General features: G+C 43.9%; 1 long non-coding RNA gene across 5 annotated transcripts in view; it reads right to left on the reverse strand.

Annotated features, from left to right (window-relative positions):
- LOC138755142 (uncharacterized) overlaps positions 1-20,430 on the reverse strand; it is a 467,989-nt gene that overhangs the window by 415,511 nt on the left and 32,048 nt on the right. The gene's annotated exons all lie outside the window — the stretch shown is intronic.

The following is a 20,430-nucleotide window of genomic DNA, read 5'->3' on the forward strand; positions in this document are numbered from 1 at the left end:
AGCAGGAAACAAACCCTACGACCCTTCTTGCTGCCTCATTGTTTAATATGGGGCTTTGAGTACTTCCATAGAAAACTTATTTTGTGATTCTTTACCCCAAGGAAGGGACAATGACTGTGAAGTATAGATCTGGTACCACTAATTAAGACAATATCCTCCTATTCCTGCCACTTTGCGATTGGCCTTGTACTGCTTATCAAAAAAAGGAGGTAGGCTTACCAAGTGTCTGCCTGCTGATGAAGAGCTCAAGCCCAAAATGTCGGTTATATATCTTTGTCTCTTATGGATGTCATGGGACCTGTTGAGTTTCTCCTGCAATTTTGTGCATTTACAACTTCTGACTATTCTCAGTTGTTGCAAGGTTGTGCAGTCTTTTGCCTGAAATGCTGCAGAAAATGTAGATTGCATTTTTTTTTGGTTTCTCTTCTTGCTTCACCATAAACGAAACCTTGTCCTTTTCTATTTCACATACACAGAATCCAACCTATCCGCAAAGGAGAAAAAAAATGTCCACTACTTCCAGCTTTAAGTTCTTGGATGTCAGCATCAACAAAGACCTGACCTTGTCAAACTACATCAATGTGATGGTCAAGAAAGTGCATCAGTGCTTCAACATCCTCAGAAGCATGAGGAAAATCAACATGTCACCAAAGTCCATCAATGATGTCACCAGATGCACTGTCAAAAATATCCTGTCAGGGTGCATCACTGCATAGTGTGGGAACTTCTCTGTCCAAGACCACATGAAAATGCAGAGAGTGGTGAACACAGCCCAGATCATCGCACAAACCCCTGCCTCTTCCATCAATTTTTACACCTCCTTCCGCCAACATATTAATGGAATCATCCCATCCTGGCCACCCTCCATCCATTGGGAAGAAGACTCATGATTGCAAGATCTCACATCATCAGCTTCATTGACAGTTCCTTTCTCACTATTATTAAGCTCCTCAATGAACTTCAATGAGGTGGCTTTTGCACGGTTCTAACTCTGCTCTCTGTATTTTTAATTGCTGCAGGGGGAATTGTTGGCCAGCCAGATTCCACACAAAATAACCTTTATTATAGATCCATATGTCAATGAACTTGAAAGTAATTCAAATGAAACTGAGCAGGTATTCCATATTTATTCTCTGCAGCGAGTTGCACATTCAAGACTTTGTAATACTGAATAAATAGATATTGCAGTACAATTTAAAGAGCAAAAAATCTTTTGTCACACAACTGGTCTTCTGGACTCAAGACACTGCAGCAGTTTTTGAAGTGTAATCATTGTAGCGTGAAACATTAGCCAAGTTGAGCACAGCAAACACCTACAAACCTTAAAGTAATAATGGCCGAACACTCTGCTCGGTAACACTGTTTTTTTTCCTTCCATCTTTTAAGCGATTTGCACTGCCACTCAACTAAACAACCTTCCTGTGGGATGAGTGTCAATTAAATTGTCCATTACTGCACATTGATAATGGATTTCACAAAGGAAGAATAGCAACCTGCAAGAAAATGTACAGTTCAGCATTAACATAGTTTTAAACTTATTGCCAGGGAAAAAAAAGGTGTTTAATGATTCACCTGATGTGTCTATGAAATTGGTGTAAATGGTGCACTGAGCAATTAGTGTTGTAGTCAAGAAAGAAAAGGCTTGCAGCTAACAAGGCAGCAAACTCGATAGTTCTTCAAACTTAATTGCATTGTTATTGCTGACAATATACAACTTAATTCACCAGTCATCATCTCAAGGGACTTTGGGAAAGCTAATTATGGGGAGGCTGAAAATGTAATCAGAATGAGTTCCTGAAAATAGTTTAACTCACAACTTGGAATTATGAGACCAGAGTCACTGTCTTCAGGCAATGTTTTAATACACAATTCTTCCCCCCTTCTCCATATGGACACAAACATGCTGGTTATATGGGCATGTTGCATTAATCTGAATGAAACTTCTACCTTTGGAAGATGCATCATGGATTATGTTCCCGCTCAATTGTGGAAGCCTGAGGGTGAAGCCAGAACTTAATGATCCCGTAAATAACAGACTAGATAAAATTTGTAATTGGTTGTTGAAAAATAAACAAATTTCCAGGAAAGAATCCTTCAAAAGCATCTACAACCTTCACACCACAGACCCCAGCAAGAGTGGGGAATGATCAGCAAAGTCTACAACCATTTTGTTCAAGTATGCCAAACCTGGACAATCGGACCCAGTAAGTTGCCCTTAACTAATCTAATTTAACGGCCATGATGGAAGGGCTGATTACATTGCAACCAGCATAGACGGTGAGGTCCAATTCATCGTAGGTATGATGTTCAGGATGTGCGTACAGAAACCTAGCCAAACAATCGCAAAATGGAATTCATCCCAACAAATGGAAAATTATTCAGCTATGTTCATCTTTAAAAGCAGGATGTCAAACCAGGCAACTCGCAGTAATTTATTTCTTTTTTTGACCATAACTTTTATTTCCATATGTAGTCATATCACACGAGCATAGAAACAAAATACATAAATCGCATAACTGATGTACACAGCGCATCAATCTATCTTATTCGAGTTCTGTTCATAGAGGCATCATGGATTTATGTACCCAATTAACCTCATTCTAACTAATATGCAGTCACCGATCTAATCATATACTCCTTCATATGCCAATTGTAACACGAGCTTAAAGAGGAGAGGGTCAGGTCAGAGTAAATTTTATTGAATTTATCACTGGTTCATCGCTATATACGCACATGTACACAATCATAATCTCATCTGTATGCATTACTCCAATTACACGGAGAGGGCACTGGATGAACGCCTCCCCACCACTGAGATGACAGAGAGGTTATATCCTCAGTCAATCTCAGCAACTGTAGTATTACTGGTGACCACTTGATGTTGAAAACATCATTCCTTAGATGGGGTTTACATTTTTTATTCTTTCCCTCCATTATTGGACAGTTGGTGGTTTTACATTTCTCCAGAATACTGTCGTCATCTTCTTAGCGATCAACAGCAACCCCCCCCCCCCCCAAGTAAACATGCCTGGTTTTTGGTATCTATATCCTCTGGAGTCAGTCCCAATATAAAATATGCTGGCTCAAAAGTTATGTCTACCCCCATGATTTGCTTAATTTCCACCTGAATATATCTCCAATATTGATACAGTATGGGACAGTCCAAAAAATATGATGGCCCATCTTCCCACATTCTCTCCAGCATAATTCTGAGGTGCTGCTGTATCTTGCCAATACCTGAGGAGTCTTAAATACGCTCATTTTAATTTTCCATTCAAACTCCCTCAGATAAGGCTGCTTGCTAACTTGTGACCATCAAGGAATGTCTTTTCCCACATTTTATCTGCAATACAAATATTCATTTCCAATTCCCATTTCTGTTTATTTTGATGGTGTTTCCTGTTACATCATCTTGAAGCCATCTGTATAAGTGAGCTATCAGGTTCTTCTTTAACACTCCCTCCATAACCAGCATGAAAATTGTTTCTAATGTAGATGGTTTTTAAAAAAAAAAATCACACTGTTCCCAATCTGCACGTGTCTGGAGTGCCACACTTGAAGGAATCTTAAAAAATTGTCTCTGACCAAACAAATTATTTCTGACGATGTTCATATGATTTCAAAGTTTTCTCACAAAAAAGCTGAACCACAGCAGTGAGCCATTTATCTGTCCATTATCTAATTTTCCAGGTAGGAATTATGGGATAGCTATTATTTTTAATGTTTCTGATATAGAGTTAAAAAGGTTTAGTTGTTTTATAATAGCCAACTAAGTTTTCATTGTGAATTTAATCCATTCATTATCTATTTTAAATTTCTTCCAATTTGCTTTCCAAAGAAATACTGGGGCATAAATTTTGTTCGATGATCACCCGACCCATTTCCATATCATTTGTTATCCACGTTATCAGGGACAGGGTCTGCAGATGTGCTGCACAGTAACAGTATTTACTCTTGGGAAAATTAAGGCCCTCTTTCTGTTTTGACAATAGCAAAGTCTTAAGTCTAACTTGAGGTTTTATTTTCCCATGTGAATCTTGATATCAATTTGTCAAGAGCTTTAAATGCTATCAGAGAAACTCCGACTGGCAAAGATTGGAATTTTAAAAAAAACTAGACTTGACAAAACATTCAGACAGTTGCAATTAACAATCAGGGGAGAATCTCCCATCTGCTTTTATCTCCTTCAATAACTTTTCATAATTGTCTTCATACAGTTTTAAGATGGAGGGAGTGATAACAATGCCGAGGTATCTGAAGCCTTCTACTATAGACCAATGAAACCTGACCAAATTACCCAATTGTGATGGCCACGTACCTGACAGTATCATTGCTACTGATTCCCCTCTTTGTCTATGATTTCAGAGGAGTCATTTTTCTTTGTAAAAGGATTCTAATTCCTCTATTTCTTTTGGTTGTGAAACTAACTTCCTTGAGGGCGGATGAAAGACTTTGGAGACCACTCGATGTGCTTGCTCTTGACGTAGCTAAAATGCCAAGAGGTGACGAGCTCTGCTTCCCTCCTCACAACATTTTTGATTTGACAATCTCAGGGTGCAGTGAACTGGGATTCACTGGTCAGGTGATGTGCTGGCCCTGCCCCCATCTACTCACATATAACCCTGGATTCCCGTCTAAACCCAGAACCCTTCTGAAGACTACTGTTGAAACCTACCCTTAGTTATAAGCTAATAAAAATGCTTCTTCTCCCTCCAGTCGTGAGAGCTTTTATTCACACTACAATTTTATTAGCTTATTCTATAATTATGGAAGAGCTACTCAAACCAGGTATGCTACTGATAGACCCTCTGTCCCCGACACGACTGAGGTGTTCACATACTGGCTAGATGGCTTCCAGGATTAACTGAATACGACCAGAGATGACTTCCACACCGATGAACTCAGGAGGTCTGCCCTCATTTTGAGGGTAAGAACGAAAGGGTATGCAGTCATCAGGGACTGCTCGATGTATGACACTGCTATCGAGGCATTGAAGGCTAGGTACCTGAAGTTGCAACATGAGGTCCTAGAGAGGCACTGAAAGACCATCGACGACTACCTGCTGGATCTGTGAGTGCTTGCCAAGAAGTGCAGGTACAAAGTAGCAACGGCCCATGTTCATGAAGAAGAACAGATCTGGAACATTCTAGTTGCAGGGGTCACATGAGGCAGCAACCACTCGTATCACATAAGAAAGGCCGGGCCAAGCTGGCCAAATCACTGGAACAGGCCAAGATCGAGAACAATGATCTTGAAGCCAACGAGCTTGCCCACTCAGGTGAACCCTTCCAAGGACTGGTTGCTCCCACTTTCCATGCCAGGGAGTGCTTTTTTGGTGGCAAGATCCAGCACCCCCAATCATGTTCCCCAGCAAAAGACTGTGTTCCAGCTGTGGCAAGAAAGGACATTCGGCGAGGGTTTGTCACACGAGGGGAAGTCTGCGGCCTGCATCTCTCCCAGATCTGATTCCAACCCCAAACTGTCTGCCCCAAAGTCACCCGAACCCATATGTTGCGCAACATGCCAACAGAGGGTGGCGGCGAATGCAGTGAACTGGGATTCACTGGTAGAGTTGTGCTGATGGCCGGCCCCATCTCCCAACTTGTCCACATATAACCCTGGTTTCCCACCTAAACCCAGAACCCTTCTGAAGACTACTGTTGAACCCTACCCTTAGTTATAAGCTTATAAAAGCATTTCTTCTCCCTCCAATCGTGAGAGCTTTTATTCATGCTACACAGGACCCTTTTAGCTTTGTTTGTAAAGGACTCCTCTAATTCATGTCTTTTTTTGTCATTTCGGAGTTCTTTCTTTTTAATTGATATTTTTATGTACTGACTCTGGTACATTTTACTTTTCACATCTGATTGCTTCTTCAACCGGTTATTTCTTATTCTACCTGATATTTCAATCCTTTTACAGCGGCATCACACAAGATGGATGGTGTAAATTCACCATTACCATTGACATTAAATTACTGCTCCATACACTATTTAATTTCCTGAGTCAATAGAGAAGTGTTTGCTCTCCAATATGTAAAACATGTTTTTATTTCTAAATCCAGCGTGAGGATTATAGGTGTGTGGCCATTGATTCTTATGAAGTCTTTTTTTTTTAACAATTGACTACATCATACATATACACACACACACACACACACACACACACACACACACACACACACACACACACACACGTATATACACACACCTATTTATACATATATACACACACATATACATATATATCTTCTTTGGCTTGGCTTCGCGGACGAAGATTTATGGAGGGGTAATGTCCACGTCAGCTGCAGGCTCGTTTGTGGATGACAAGTCTGATGTGGGACAGGCAGACATGGTTGCAGGGGAAAATTAGTTGGTTGGGGTTGGGTGTTGGGTTTTTCCTCCTTTGTCTTTGTCAGTGAGGTGGGCTCTGCGGTCTTCTTCAAAGGAGGTTGCTGCCCGCCGAACTGTGAGGCGCCAAGATGCACGGTTTGAGGCAATATCAGCCCACTGGCAGTGGTCAATGTGGCAGGCACCAAGAGCTTTCTTTAGGCAGTCCTTGTACCTCTTCTTTGGTGCACCTCTGTCACGGTGGCCAGTGGAGAGCTCACCATATAACACGATCTTGGGAAGGCGATGGTCCTCCATTCTGGAGATGTGACCTACCCAGAGCAGTTGGATCTTCAGCAGCGTGGATTCGATGCTGTCGGCCTCTGCCATCTCGAGTACTTCGACGTTGGAGATGAAGTCGCTCCAATGAATGTTGAGGATGGAGCGGAGACAACGCTGGAGGAAGCTTTCTAGGAGCCGTAGGTGATGCCGGTAAAGGACCCATGATTCGGAGCCGAACAGGAGTGTGGGTATGACAATGACTCTGTATACGCTAATCTTTGTGAGGTTTTTCAGTTGGTTGTTTTTCCAGACTCTTTTGTGTTGTCTTCCAAAGGCGCTATTTGCCTTGGCGAGTCTGTTGTCTATCTCGTTGTCGATCCTTGCATCCGATGAAATGGTGCAGCCGAGATAGGTAAACTGGTTGACCGTTTTGAGTTTTGTGTGCCCGATGGAGATGTGGGGGGGCTGGTAGTCATGGTGGGGAGCTGGCTGATGGAGGACGTCAGTTTTCTTCAGGCTGACTTCCAGGCCAAACATTTTGGCAGTTTCCGCAAAACAGGACGTCAAGCGCTGAAGAGCTGGCTCTGAATGGGCAACTAAAGTGGCATCGTCTGCAAAGAGTAGTTCACAGACAAGTTGCTCTCGTGTCTTGGTGTGAGCTTGCAGGCGCCTCAGATTGAAGAGACTGCCATCCGTGCGGTACCGGATGTAAACAGTGTAATCATTGTTGAGGTCTTTCATGGCTTGTTTCAGCATCATGCTGAAGAAGATTGAAAAGAGGGTTGGTGCGAGAACGCAGCCTTGCTTCACGCCATTGTTAATGGAGAAGGGTTCAGAGAGCTCATTGCTGTATCTGACCTGACCTTGTTGGTTTTCGTGCAGTTGGATAACCATGTTGAGGAACTTTGGGGGGCATCCGAGGCGGTCTAGTATTTGCCAAAGCCCTTTCCTACTCACGGTGTCGAAGGCTTTGGTGAGGTCAACAAAGGTGATGTAGAGTCCTTTGTTTTGTTCTCTGCACTTTTCTTGGAGCTGTCTGAGGGTAAAGACCATGTCAGTAGTTCCTCTGTTTGCACGAAAGCCGCACTGTAATTCTGGGAGAACATTTTCAGCGACACTAGATATTATTCTATTTAGGAGAATCCTAGCGAAGATTTTTCTTGCAATGGAGAGCAGCGTGATTCCCCTATAGTTTGAGCAGTCTGATTTCTCACCTTTGTTTTTGTACAGGGTGATGATGATGGCATCACGAAGGTCCTGAGGCAGTTTTTCTTGGTCCCAGCAGAGCTTGAAAAACTCATGCAGTTTGGCATGCAGAGTTTTGCCGCCAGCCTTCCAGACCTCTGGGGGGATTCCATCCATACCTGCTGCTTTGCCACTTTTCTGTTGTTCAATTGCCTTATATGTCTCTTCCTGGGTGAGGACCTCATCCAGCTCTAGCCTTAAGGGCTGTTGAGGGAGCTGGAGCAGGGCGGATTCTTGGACTGAGCGGTTGGCACTGAAAAGAGATTGGAATTTTCTGACCATCGGTTGAGGATGGAGATCTTGTCGGTGAGGAGGACTTTGCCGTCTGAGCTGCGCAGCAGGCTTTGGACTTGGGGTGAGGGGCCATACACAGCCTTTAGAGCCTCGTAAAAACCCCTGAATATATATACATACACATATACATACAAACATATACATACATATATATATTGTTTAGGATCACAAAACATATCTATGCATGAATAACTCCCATGTATGTTTGAGAAGAAACTAAACTCCCTCCCCTTTGGGGTTCTGTGTCTCCATCGTCTACTAACCCCAGCTCTCCTAACATGTCATTCAATGTTTTAGATCTTTTTGATTGCTTGTGTACTATCAGTGATCTATCCAGCCTCCCATCCAGTGCTGCATTAAAGTCTCCATCATCAATTATCAAACCTTTAGCGTTATTTGCAATGACATTCCCTATGTCTCCAAAGAAAGAGGAATCATCTTCTGTTGAAGCACAAATATTCAGTATTAATATATCTTTCTCACTTATTATACAAATTACGAGTGTGTCTTGGATTACTTTTTCTGCAGTGAAGACTACATTCCTATTGAATAAAAGTCCACCTTTCTCCTTTTCCCATCTTTTGTCCTCCGTCTGTCATGATCGACCATGGGTATTGCCCCCCTGGTAGTCACTGGTTTATTTAGCAGTGTTGACTGTGGCTATGGAAGCTGATCCTAGGACAGCAGGCTCTGCCACAGCTGCTGCAAATACAGTGCATCATTGAATTGTTATCCGCTGTGCTCTTTGCTTAGCTCTCTGCTCCTCAAACTGACTCAAGATCGCTCTTCCACCTTGCTCTAGGTGTTGAAGAAGAGTACCTCGCCATTTGTTGCGGTCATCCTCCCAGTGCTCCGTGTTCATTTTTAAGGCAGAGGTACTTGAAGCGAAGCTGGGCTCTACCAACATTCCTCTTGCCTATTGCTAATTCTCCGCAGAGGATACCCTTTGGCAGTGTGCCATCCTTCACGTGACTGACATGGCCCAACCAGCGCAATCTATGTTGTCTCAAAAGCGTGAGTATTGTGGGAAGTCCAAAGTGGGAGAAGACCTCAGAATTTGGGACTCTGATGTGGTGAAGTTGTATTAGTGAAAACTGTTGATTTTGCTTTCTTTCATGGAGTAGGTGGTCCAAGTCTCACTACCATACAGGAGGGTGCTGATAACACATTCATTATACACAGCATTCTTGGCCTTTGTAGCGAGTTTCTGATTCTCCCAGACCATGAGGTGAGTTGAGCAAGAATTGATGCTGCTCTGCCAATACATCTATTGATTTCAGCATCAAGCAAGAGGGTGTCGCCAATGGTTGACCCCAATATGTGAACTTATGGACCGATTCTAGATCGTAACGGTTGATGGTAATGGCCAGCATCTCCACTATGTTCTGGGCAAGGACATTTATTTTCTTCAGGCTGATGGTAAGTCCAAAGTCCTTGCATGCCTTGGAGAAGTAGTCCATGAGAGTTTGAAGATGCTGCTTGGTGTATAAGATTATAGCAGCATCATTGTCAAAGAACATAACACTTAGTAAAGATCTTCCACATCTTTGTACTTGCTCTCAGGCATTTTAATTGAGCAACTGCCCATCAGACCTGGTATGCATGTAGATGCCTTTTGTCGATGTCCCAAATGCATGCTTCAATCCCTCTCCTTTTCCCATAGGTGGCACTAAATATCTGGCCCACCCACTCTCTTCTGAGCTTTTTAAACACTCAATGTCCATCAAAAGGGTTTCCTGTATCATTGCCACTCTGCATCCAAGATTTTTTAAGTTAGCCAAAAATATTTTCTCCTCTTTATTGGGTGATTGAGTCTATGAACATTATTGCTTACCATCTTTAAATTAGTCATTATCCAACATTGTGCATTTTAAAACTTACTTTATGTGCCATTTATGTTTCTTGTTTTGGTTGTCCTGTACATGACTGCGATACCTCAGAAAAAAATTGTAGAACTGCGTTGCTGTGATACTACTCCACGTACAAGAAAATGGTTACAAAACGAGCTCATGTAAGAAGCAAAACAAAAAAAAAAGGGACTTGCTACCTAATTGGCCCAAGTGGACACCCAGAGTAAATTGGTGTTCCAGCTCCTTGCACAGAAGAGAAGAGTTGTGACTCCAGCTCTCCTGGGGAGCCCACTTTTTACATGGTTGAAACTAAACGACGTTGCTCAACGTTCCTCTTTAGGAATTCTTACAGTTATAAAGTAAATATCAGGTATAACCCCCTGGTTTGAGAAAACTCTCTCTTGTCCCTCACTTAGATATTACTTTTCAAGATTCAATTTATTATCAGAATAATAAAACAGCATCACATTACATGAAATTTATTTTTTTCCTTCTGCAAGGCATAGATTCGCCACCAGCAGAAATTGCCTAAGTGCCTCTTACAGTCAGAGACAGAGAGAGAAGTAAAAGAGAGTCACCCCAGAGTCATTCAATGTCCATAGATTCACCTCCAGCACACCCACATCCACCCAGAGTCCAGTCTAAACCATGGGCGACCCAAGCTCCAGATCCAAACCTCCAACATGGTCAGGAACTTTTCAGTGCCCTTGGCACCCCTTTGCATCCCGGTTCCGATACCTGGCACCTCTCCAGCCAGTTCGAGCCAGTCTGCAGCAGTCCACAGCCTGCTGGCGCGAGCCTCCTGACAGCAGTCTCCAGCAGCCTACCGCTTCGCGGATTCCTCGCCTCAAGTTGCCAGTAGCCTACTGCATCCATTGGTCCCTCAGCGGTAGAGCCCCTCACTGGTCTGCTGCCATAGTCACCATCCCATGGGTCGTCTCCTCCACGTTTCCTTCTCAGATGGGGGGGGGGGGGGTTGATCTTCCTGTCTTCTGGAGCCCTGCTCCAGTCTGCTTCCCTGAAGTCTGATACCTCTCGTGGCTGCTGCCAGTTAATGGGCACCGCCATCTTGGGTGCAGACCCATTATTGCGGGATCTCAAATAAAACCACCATTGGCTCCTTCAATGGGCCGTTCAAAGCCCATGCAGAGCCAGTGGCAGTCGATTGGGTGGCTAGACCCCATGAGAGTGCTGCATCTCTGCTCCCTTGCTTCCTGCAGGTCTGCACCAGAACCGCCATCTCCACAAATAGTCAAAAACAGAAATAAAATATAAAACCAGCCTCATTATGTTTTGTTAAACATGAAACCGCCAACTTTTTTCAAACCAATACACATTTTTTCATTGCCTGCTCAGGAATGGCAACAGCCTTTTGGTTTCGTATTCCCTTCAACCCTCATTTCTGTATTTGTTCCACACCTGTCTATAGTTATTCTCCTGTGATGCCAAGGAAAGCCAAGATCTTCCTCTCACTGAGTTGACGGTCCTCTCTGCCCCCTGGTTCCTCGACTGACAACTGATCAGTGATCCAGTCACAGTTTTCTATTCAGCTTCTCTCTGAAATCTGTTTTGGTGAGGATCCCCATCTTCTCTAGTGTGGGCGTTGCATCAGTCAGGCCCTTGAAAGCCTGATCTGTGCTGGGAAGGGAGACATGTCTTTGATGTTTTTTTCACACATTTGTTTATTCACCTGCTATACCTCTCGTACCTCCTTGAGCTTTCTCTTGATTTCTGGAGAGCTGTCTCGGTCAAAATGCACTCTGCCCCTCTCATATGTTAACTGCCACTGTTTCCATGCTTGCTGCCGCTCGACATTTTTCATTAAATAGTCTAAAATTATGACTAGGATAGATCATGGTGGGATTCGGTCCACTTTCGATTTGTCTGCAAGGGACCTATGTGCTCTCTCTATGTAGATATTTAGGTCTTCTGGCAGTTCTAGTGATTGCTTTAAGAGTTCAGCCACATACCGCTATGATCAAAATGAATGGTGGTGTTGACTTGAAGGGCCAAATGGCCGACTCCTGCTCTATGTTTCGATGTCCTTTATCTTTTGCCCTCTGCAACTCTGTAAATTCGCAGGTTCTTTCGTCTCGCCCTATTTTCCAGGTCTGAACATTTCTCCGCCAGCTTAGCCCCTCTTTGGAACAGGGACTTGATAACCCTCTTATGTTGCCTTCCACTGAGCTTACTCTGTCCTCCATTTCCTTCAGTTTCCCCTCCAGCTTTTCAACTCGAGCAGTTAAATCTTTCATAGTTAGCCTCTGTTTATTGTCTTCTGAGGCCACTTTGTATTCTTTTCTCAGTTTGTGGATCTCGGAGAGAATTAATGATTCTTCCTTATCAGACTCATCGCTGGCATGTGGGGAATGGTGGGGTGCCTTCTCTGTCTGCCCCAGGTCATCACCCCCTCCCCTTCCTCCATGCTCATTAGCCTTGCATCAGCTCATCACACTCAATTAATCATTAATACTCAGTATTTATTTTATACATGTCTGGTTTAAAGAGGGCTTCTCCATGAGCAAGTTGACTACACAGCTGCCATTTTCATGATGTCACTGGAAGTGAGTAGTAAATTATTTCTAATCATTCACTTTATGGGATGTGGGCATGGCTGACAAGGGAAGCATTTGCTGGCCACCTGTAAATATTTATTTATTAGATTTATCAGTACAATGGCACAGCTGGCAAGGCCAACAGCTGTTGTCTCACCCTGAACCTTGAGAAGGTGAGGGTTAGCCACTTTCTTCAACTACTCCCAGGGTAGGTAATCCAAATATCCTGACAGGCAGAAAGTTCCAAATTTAGCTCCGTTAAAGAAGAAATGTTGATAACTTTTAAGCTATAGATAGATAAATTGATATAATATAACCTGCAGGAAAATAAATGCAGATTCATGTGACAACATTTGCTTTTGAATAAGTGTTGTTCCCTGGAAAACAATTCTTTCTTTTTTTCTTTCTTTATTTGGCTTGGCTTCGCGGACGAAGGTTTATGGAGGGGTATGTCCACGTCTGCTGCAGGTTCGTTGGTGACTGACAAGTTCGATGCGGGACAGGCAGGCACGGTTGCTGCGGTTGCAAGGGAAAATTGATTGGTTGGGGTTGGGTGTTGGGTTTTTCCTCCTTTGTCTTTTGTCAGTGAGGTGGGCTCTGCGGTCTTCTTCAAAGGAGGTTGCTGCCTGCCAAACTGTGAGGCACAAAGATGCACGGTTGGAGGCGATATCAGCCCACTGGCGGTGGTCAATGTGGCAGACACCAAGAGATTTCTTTAAGCAGTCCTTGTACCTCTTCTTTGGTGCACCTCTGTCTCGGTGGCCAGTGGAGAGCTCGCCATATTACACGATCTTGGGAAGGCAATGGTCCTCCATTCTGGAGACGTGACCCATCCACCGCAGTTGGGTCTTCAGCAGCATGGATTTGATGCTTGCGGACTCTGCCATGATGTTGGTGATGAAGTAATTCCAATGAATGTTGAGGATGGAGCGGAGACAGTGCTGATGGAAGCGTTCTAGGAGCCGTAGGTGATGCCGGTAGAGGACCCATGATTCGGAGCCAAACAGGAGTGTGGGTATGACAATGGCTCTGTACACGCTGATCTTTGTGTGTTTCTTCAGGTGGTTGTTTTTCCAGACTCTTTTGTGTAGTCTTCCAAAGGCACTATTTGCATTGGCGAGTGTTGTCTACCTCTTTGTCGATCCTTGCATCAGATAAAATGGTGCAGCCAAGGCCGCCGGAGGCCCGAGGTCCTATTGCTACCGCCGCCGGAGGCCCGAAGTTCTGTTGATGCCGCCGCCGGAGGCCTGAGGTCCTGTTGCTGCCGCCGCTGGAGGCCTGAGGTCCTGATGCTGCCGCCGCCGGAGGCCCCGAGGTCCTGTTGTTGCCGTCGCCGGAGGCCTGAGGTCCTGTTGCTGCCGCCGCCGGAGGCCCCAAGGTCCTGTTGCTGCCGCCGCCGGAGGCCCAAGGTCCTGTTGCTGCCGCCGCCAGAGGCCCGAGGTCCTGTTGCTGCCACCGCCGGAGGCCCCGAGATCCTGTTGCTGCCGCCGCCGGAGGCCCAAGTTCCTGTTGCTGCCGCCACCAGAGGCCCCGAGGCCCTGTTGCTGCCTCTGCCGAAGGCCCGAGGTCCTGTTGCTGCCGCCGCCGGAGGCCAGGCAAACCCCGGCAGCCCGCACAGCCCGACCGTTGGCAGCCGAGCCCCGGGACGGGAGCAATCAATGAGGTTTTACAAGGAGTCTAAATGTGTTAAATTATGAAGGTAGGAAACATATTCATCAAACAGAGATGCTCAGAATAATTAATAAGGCATTCATTTAAAAATTAGTGTTAAATGACTGCAGGGTGTCAGGGAGCACATTTTGAAAGACTGTGAAATTCCTGGAAAACAATACAATGGCATCAAAGGACAAACACACAAATCTGTTGGAGATTAGTCAGGCCTGGGACATGGTCTTCAGGGCAGTATCTTCTGTCCAACCACTTCACCATTTGCTTTACCTCCATCCATCATAAAATCTGAAATGGAGATTATTACAGAGACGGACCACCTCAAAATATACAAGATGCAGCCAAATAACAGGGATTGGCTAATACATAGCTAACATGCATGCATATATGTATCATGTAACAACCATCTCTGAATGTCCAATCCCTGTTTTTCTGGTATTGAATAGATTAACCATGATTTGTCCCCAGGACCAACATTCTGGGTGTCACCAGAGGCCGGAAACTGGACCTGCCACATAAAACATTGGGTTATTGCGTGACGAATGACTCACTTCTTAGCACTTCAAACACTTTCCACCATCTAGAAGGCATGTCAGGATGATGATGAAATCCTCTGCATTTATTTGGATGTGCAGCTCCAAGAACTCTCCAGAAGTTTGCTCCATTCATTTGTCTCTGATGACCTTGTCCAGGTCATACTTGACTTCCTTGTGAAGGGCTGGGTCACCTGACCTGTATGCCATGTTCTTGGCCTTCAGTAGTGGGAACAAGTGGATTGGTCTCTTTGGCAGGCAGTCTTCTGAACACTTGCTAATGAAGTAATTGATGACAGTGGTGTACATATTTCAGTCCTGAATCCAAAGAATACACACTGGTCTGCTGATTCAATATCCTCAGTTCAGTAATGCTCAACATTTACTATTGGGTTAGGCATGTCGGAACAGCTCTGATTGGTGATCTGTTTTGTCTAAAATGTAGTCATGGGATGAACCATTGACATCTTTAAATTTACGCATACAGCATGGTAACAGGCCCTTTCTGCCCATGAGCTTGTGATGCCTGAATACACCCAATTGACCTACAACCCAGTATATTTGAATTCAAAACCCAGTCACTGTTGCTGTAGCAACATAATGTCAGGTCACTCACCTGGGTGCTCCTGGTACCATGTAACCCAGTACTACCTGTCGCGTGGTCGGTGACTAAGCCAACTCCCCCACGAGGCATGCCTGGAGTGGAGGGTGGCGAGACACACTGCAGGATGAAAAACAAGACCTGTCAAAGGGAAGGCGAACCCTCTTGTAGGGTCAACGGCCATCCAGCAAACATGTGCTGTGAAGTACAGAAAGGGCATCCCTTGTATTGAAGCTTGGACTGGCGTATTCACTGCCACAGAACTTCCCCCAGTCGTCTCAGACATCATGCCACTGGATCAGTGAGGGGATATTGAGAGGGTGCGTCTGGTCCTATGCAACCCCCTACTCACCTAAATCCATTCATGCACATGCTGTTCCTTTCTGAGGAGTCGGGTATCTTTGAACCCCACAAACTGTCTGAAAGGAACCATCATCATCCCATGGGATGGACAGTCAGAAGATGAACTACATTATGTCAACTGCTGCACTAACTGTGTCACCCCTTTGATGCATGTGCAGTCGTGATCAAGGATGATGGGGCCTCTGGTGGGACAGGTGATGTGCTGGTGGAAGTTACATGCCCTTGAGCTTGAACACAGTATCTGGGTGTTTTGGTTCAAGGCTGTTGGTGGAGATGAGTATTCCATGTAGCATAATCTTCATGTTTGCCTGTGGTGGGATGTAGACTGCCTTGCCATTTTTGATGTGTAGTCCTGTGACAGGTAAAAGGGACAGCGTTTCACCATTAGATATTCCAGGTCTGGGAGGCAAGAATCAGTCACCTGTATATTCTTGCTTTTCCTGAGGACAATGTGTAGCCTTCCTGTGGATAGAAAAGTCTTCTGGTTGAATTGCACCATCAAGGGTGGAAGATATGAGCCATGTTTCTTTGAAGCAGAGCATATGAAGTTAAATTTTGCTTTGTTTATCCAGCTATTTTTCAATAGACGATGTTTTCCAGCAATATGCTGAAGAGGGGAGGGTATTGGGGGGGTGGGGGGGGGGGAATGACTTGAAACAGCACTGTTTCACAAAGTACTGGATCATGTCTTTGACATCATTGAGCGGCGCGGTTGGTGTAACAGTTTGCGCAATGACTTTACAGTGCCAGCGACTGGGACCAGATTGGGATTCAAACCCCACACTGTCTATAAGGAGTTTATACATTCTCCCATGTCTGTGTGGGTTTTCTCCGGGGGCTCCAATTTCCTCCCACTGTTCAAAAACGTACTGGGGGTGTAATTGGGCAGCCCAGACTCGTGGACCAAAATGACTGTTACCGTGCTGTATGCCCAAATTTATAAATTTAAAATCTATTAAACTTACTGGTTATAATTCTCAATGTAAATATGTTCACCTTTTTTGTTCAGCATTGTTTGATTTTCTCTTTTTTGTTCGAAAGCCAAGTTTTCTTGTGTGTTTTTGAGCTCAATGGGTTGTTATTTAGCTTGTGAAAACATATCTTATATAATTTAATAGATTCGCCCGCCACAATGAATAATCGAGTTTCCTTGGTACCCCCTCCATCAGCGGTTCCTCATGGATTTTAACTATACTGTAAAAGAAGGATCCACCATTCAATTCCAAAAAAATAAATGCCCCAGAGTCGTTTGGCTCTTGTCCATGAGTCTGTGTAGGAATGAGGAAACATGCAGAACTGAAAATTGCTCATGTGAAAATGGTGCAGCACTTATACAACTGTTCACCCCGCTTCTCCTTCTTCCACCTCTCCCTCTCCTTCCCCCACCATTTATCTTCCATCCTTCCTTGCTCCTTTCTGCCCCCCCACCCTCTGCCTCACCTTCCTTTTTCCACTTTCTCCCCCTCATTGCCACCTCCTCATTTCTATTACAGCTTCTCTCCTCCATTCGCTCCCTGAAATAATTTGCCTGAAGCCACTTCCCTCTCACTTCTTCCCTTTCTGCTCCTCTCACCTTCACCACCCTTCCCCAGGATGGCTCACTCTTTGTTCCACCTTTCTCCCACTGATTTATCCTTACTCTTTCTACATCACCCTGTCTCCACATCCATCCCTCTCCCTTCTTCCCATACCCCTCTTGAATCTCCCCAGTACACCACCTCATATGACCAAATATAATTTTAAGGAGCACATGGAAAATTTAAAGGTGATTAATGAGCCAAGTTTATTTTAAAAAAAACAGACATTAGTAGGTGCCTGGAACATGATGTCAGAGTAAATTGTGGAAGTAGGTGTGATAGCAATAGTTAAGAGTCGTTTAGACAGAAGCATGAATAAGCCAAGGATTAAGGCAGGGGTGTCAAACTCAAATTCACGGAGAGCCAAAATTAAAAACTTGGACTAAGTCAAGGGCCGAACTAAATATTTATTGAAAATTTTCAACAACATCTGCATGTTTTCTCTTCTTTCAACATATGTAATGTTAAACTTTTTCTTATTAAAATAAATGTTTAATAATATTTTTGGATAAACTCTTTCATTGACATTGTCCCATTTCCTTTAGCGTTCTGAAACCGTGCACATGACGAGTCAATGAGGGATGATTAAAGCAGTGGTCTTCAAACTTTTTCTTTCCACCCACAGACCACCTTAAGCAATCCCTTACTAATCACAGAGCACCAATGGCACAGGGACGCGAGTGGAAAGAAAAAGGTTTAGAACTGTTGTATTGTGGTAATTCCACATCTGATTAGGTTAATTGTTAGGCAAGTGGTCAGAGAAGGAACCCCCCCCCCCCCACTCCAAGAAAGGCTTAAATCACAGGAACAAAATAAGCTTCCGTCTCACTGCTCCCAATTTTAAACACAGTCCTGATGTGGAATGTGGGGTCGCAGTTCCACGTTCACCCAAGTTCAGGTGCTGTCTGTGTGGAGTTTGTACGCTCTCCCCTTGTCTTGGACCAACAGGTCGGTCGCCTGACGAAGGCACCCGAACCCCCCGTTGAAACGCTGGCATCCGGGGCGGTGGAGGAATTGGCTGAGAAGAGCGCATTGCTCCCACCCCCCCTCCCATGGTTGGAGAGGGATTAAACTGCGATCTCACGGTGCCAGGCTCGTCTCCAACAAAAGGAGCGGGAGGCAGGGTCTGCCGCGCACGGAGCGAGGGGGAAGGCATCGCCAACGAGACGTTCGGTCCGGCATCGCCGCTGAAGCGCAGACCCAGCGAGGATGGTCCCCAACTCCAGTCGCGTCTGTGTGTCCGGGAGCTGGGCGGGCTGAGTGCGGCGCTCCGATCCACAGGATTCGGGACTCTGAGATCCCTCCACACCTCCGGCGTCTTCATTTTCACCTTCAGTGTGCATGCGCTATACTGGCGCGGCGGCCAGCGGGCCAACTATAATATATATTTAATATGATCTTGCGGGCCAAATATAATTATATCGCGGGCCAGAGTTTGACATGTGTGGATTAAGGGATATAGACCATGTGCAATTTAAATTGACTTCAAAGACAGTACTGATCTCACAGGTCAAATGGTCTGTTCCTGAGCTGTACTATTCTATATTTATTAAATACACAACATTTATCCCTTAACCAGTTTTCCCAGAAGAATGCTCATCTTGTCATTTACATGATGTTGAAACTTGCTGTATAAAAAGCATCAGCCCCATTTGTTACCAGCTAATTTATTTCACTGAGTATTAATCAATTACTCTTTTAAAATTAAAAAAGACATATACAGCCCTCTTGTTATAAATACTTTTAATTATGATTTTTAAAATTGTACCAACATACTGACTGCAAATGTAACTGAAAGGATATTTTAAATTATTTAAATTTGGAATAGTATGTTAAATTATTTAAACTCACTGATGGCACTGAATCAAAATGATTATTTAAATTTAAAATTTAAGTATACAGCACCCCCATTAACTAACAATCTCCATATGTTTTTGAAACATTAAGGACCATGGAACACATGAACACAAAAACATGACCTTTGGCCCATCATGACCTTTGGCCCATCATGACCTTTGGCCCATCATGACCTTTGGCCCATCATGACCTTTGGCCCATCATGACCTTTGGCCCATCATGACCTTTGGCCCATCATGACCTTTGGCCCATCATTGCCAAACTTTTATTCTGCTGAGTTCCATTGACCTGCATTCAGACCATAGCTCTCCCTCCCATCCATTTACTGATCCATATTTTTCTTCTATGTCAAAATCAAACCTGCTTTCACCACTTCAGCTAGCAGCTCGTTTAACACTCTCTGCGTGAAGTTCCCCCTCATGTTTCCTTTTAACATTTTACCTTTCACCTTTAAACAATGTCCTCTAGGCCTTATCTTGCAAAACCTCAATGGAAAAAGGCTGCTTGAATTTATTCTACTGATACCCTTCATAATTTTGTAACCTCTATCAATATCTTCCCTGTAGTAAGGTGACCAAACCTGCACACAATATTGCTTGAACAGTACCAATTTCCAACTGCAATAAGTTGTATCAAGTTACTATTGCTTATATTGCAAAATATTTTAAAGCAGAATATTTTCCAAAATTAATGCATTCCAAAACTGTAATTGTTTACATTTTCTCATGATGGAATTGATCTTTTTGCAAAACAATATGCAAATACATTTCACCGTCAATTTAGAGAAAAAATGCAGTTCTCAAAAACAATGCAAATCTAAGTACAATTTGCACATGGATCACTGATTTTGAAAAACTGTATATGCAAGTTTGACAGAACATTTTGACAACTAAAACTAAAAGCTGTTTATTCTAGATTTAATCATTGCGAGCACCAAATCAAGCTTGACGTTTTCTGCAGATATAGAAACTTTAGGTCCTTTCCAATCATTTTAGTGATGTTGTTGAGAATACATATCCATTTCACTTGTTCTGAACTCATCATTGAGGGAGATCGAGGGGTGACCTTTAAATATCATCATGTGCATAGATAAGCTGAATAGTCACAATCTTTTTGCCAGAGTAGCAAAGATAATAACTGAAGGACATAGGTCTAAGATGAGGGGAGAAAGATGTTAAAAGAAGCTGAGGGTACCTTTTTGACAGAGAGGATGGTGTGCGTATGCAACAAGCTGCCAACAAAAGTTGTTGAGGTGGGTATAATTAGGACTTAAAAA

The sequence above is a fragment of the Narcine bancroftii genome, chromosome 2 (genome assembly GCF_036971445.1).
Source record: "Narcine bancroftii isolate sNarBan1 chromosome 2, sNarBan1.hap1, whole genome shotgun sequence".
Taxonomy (NCBI): Eukaryota; Metazoa; Chordata; class Chondrichthyes; order Torpediniformes; family Narcinidae; genus Narcine; species Narcine bancroftii.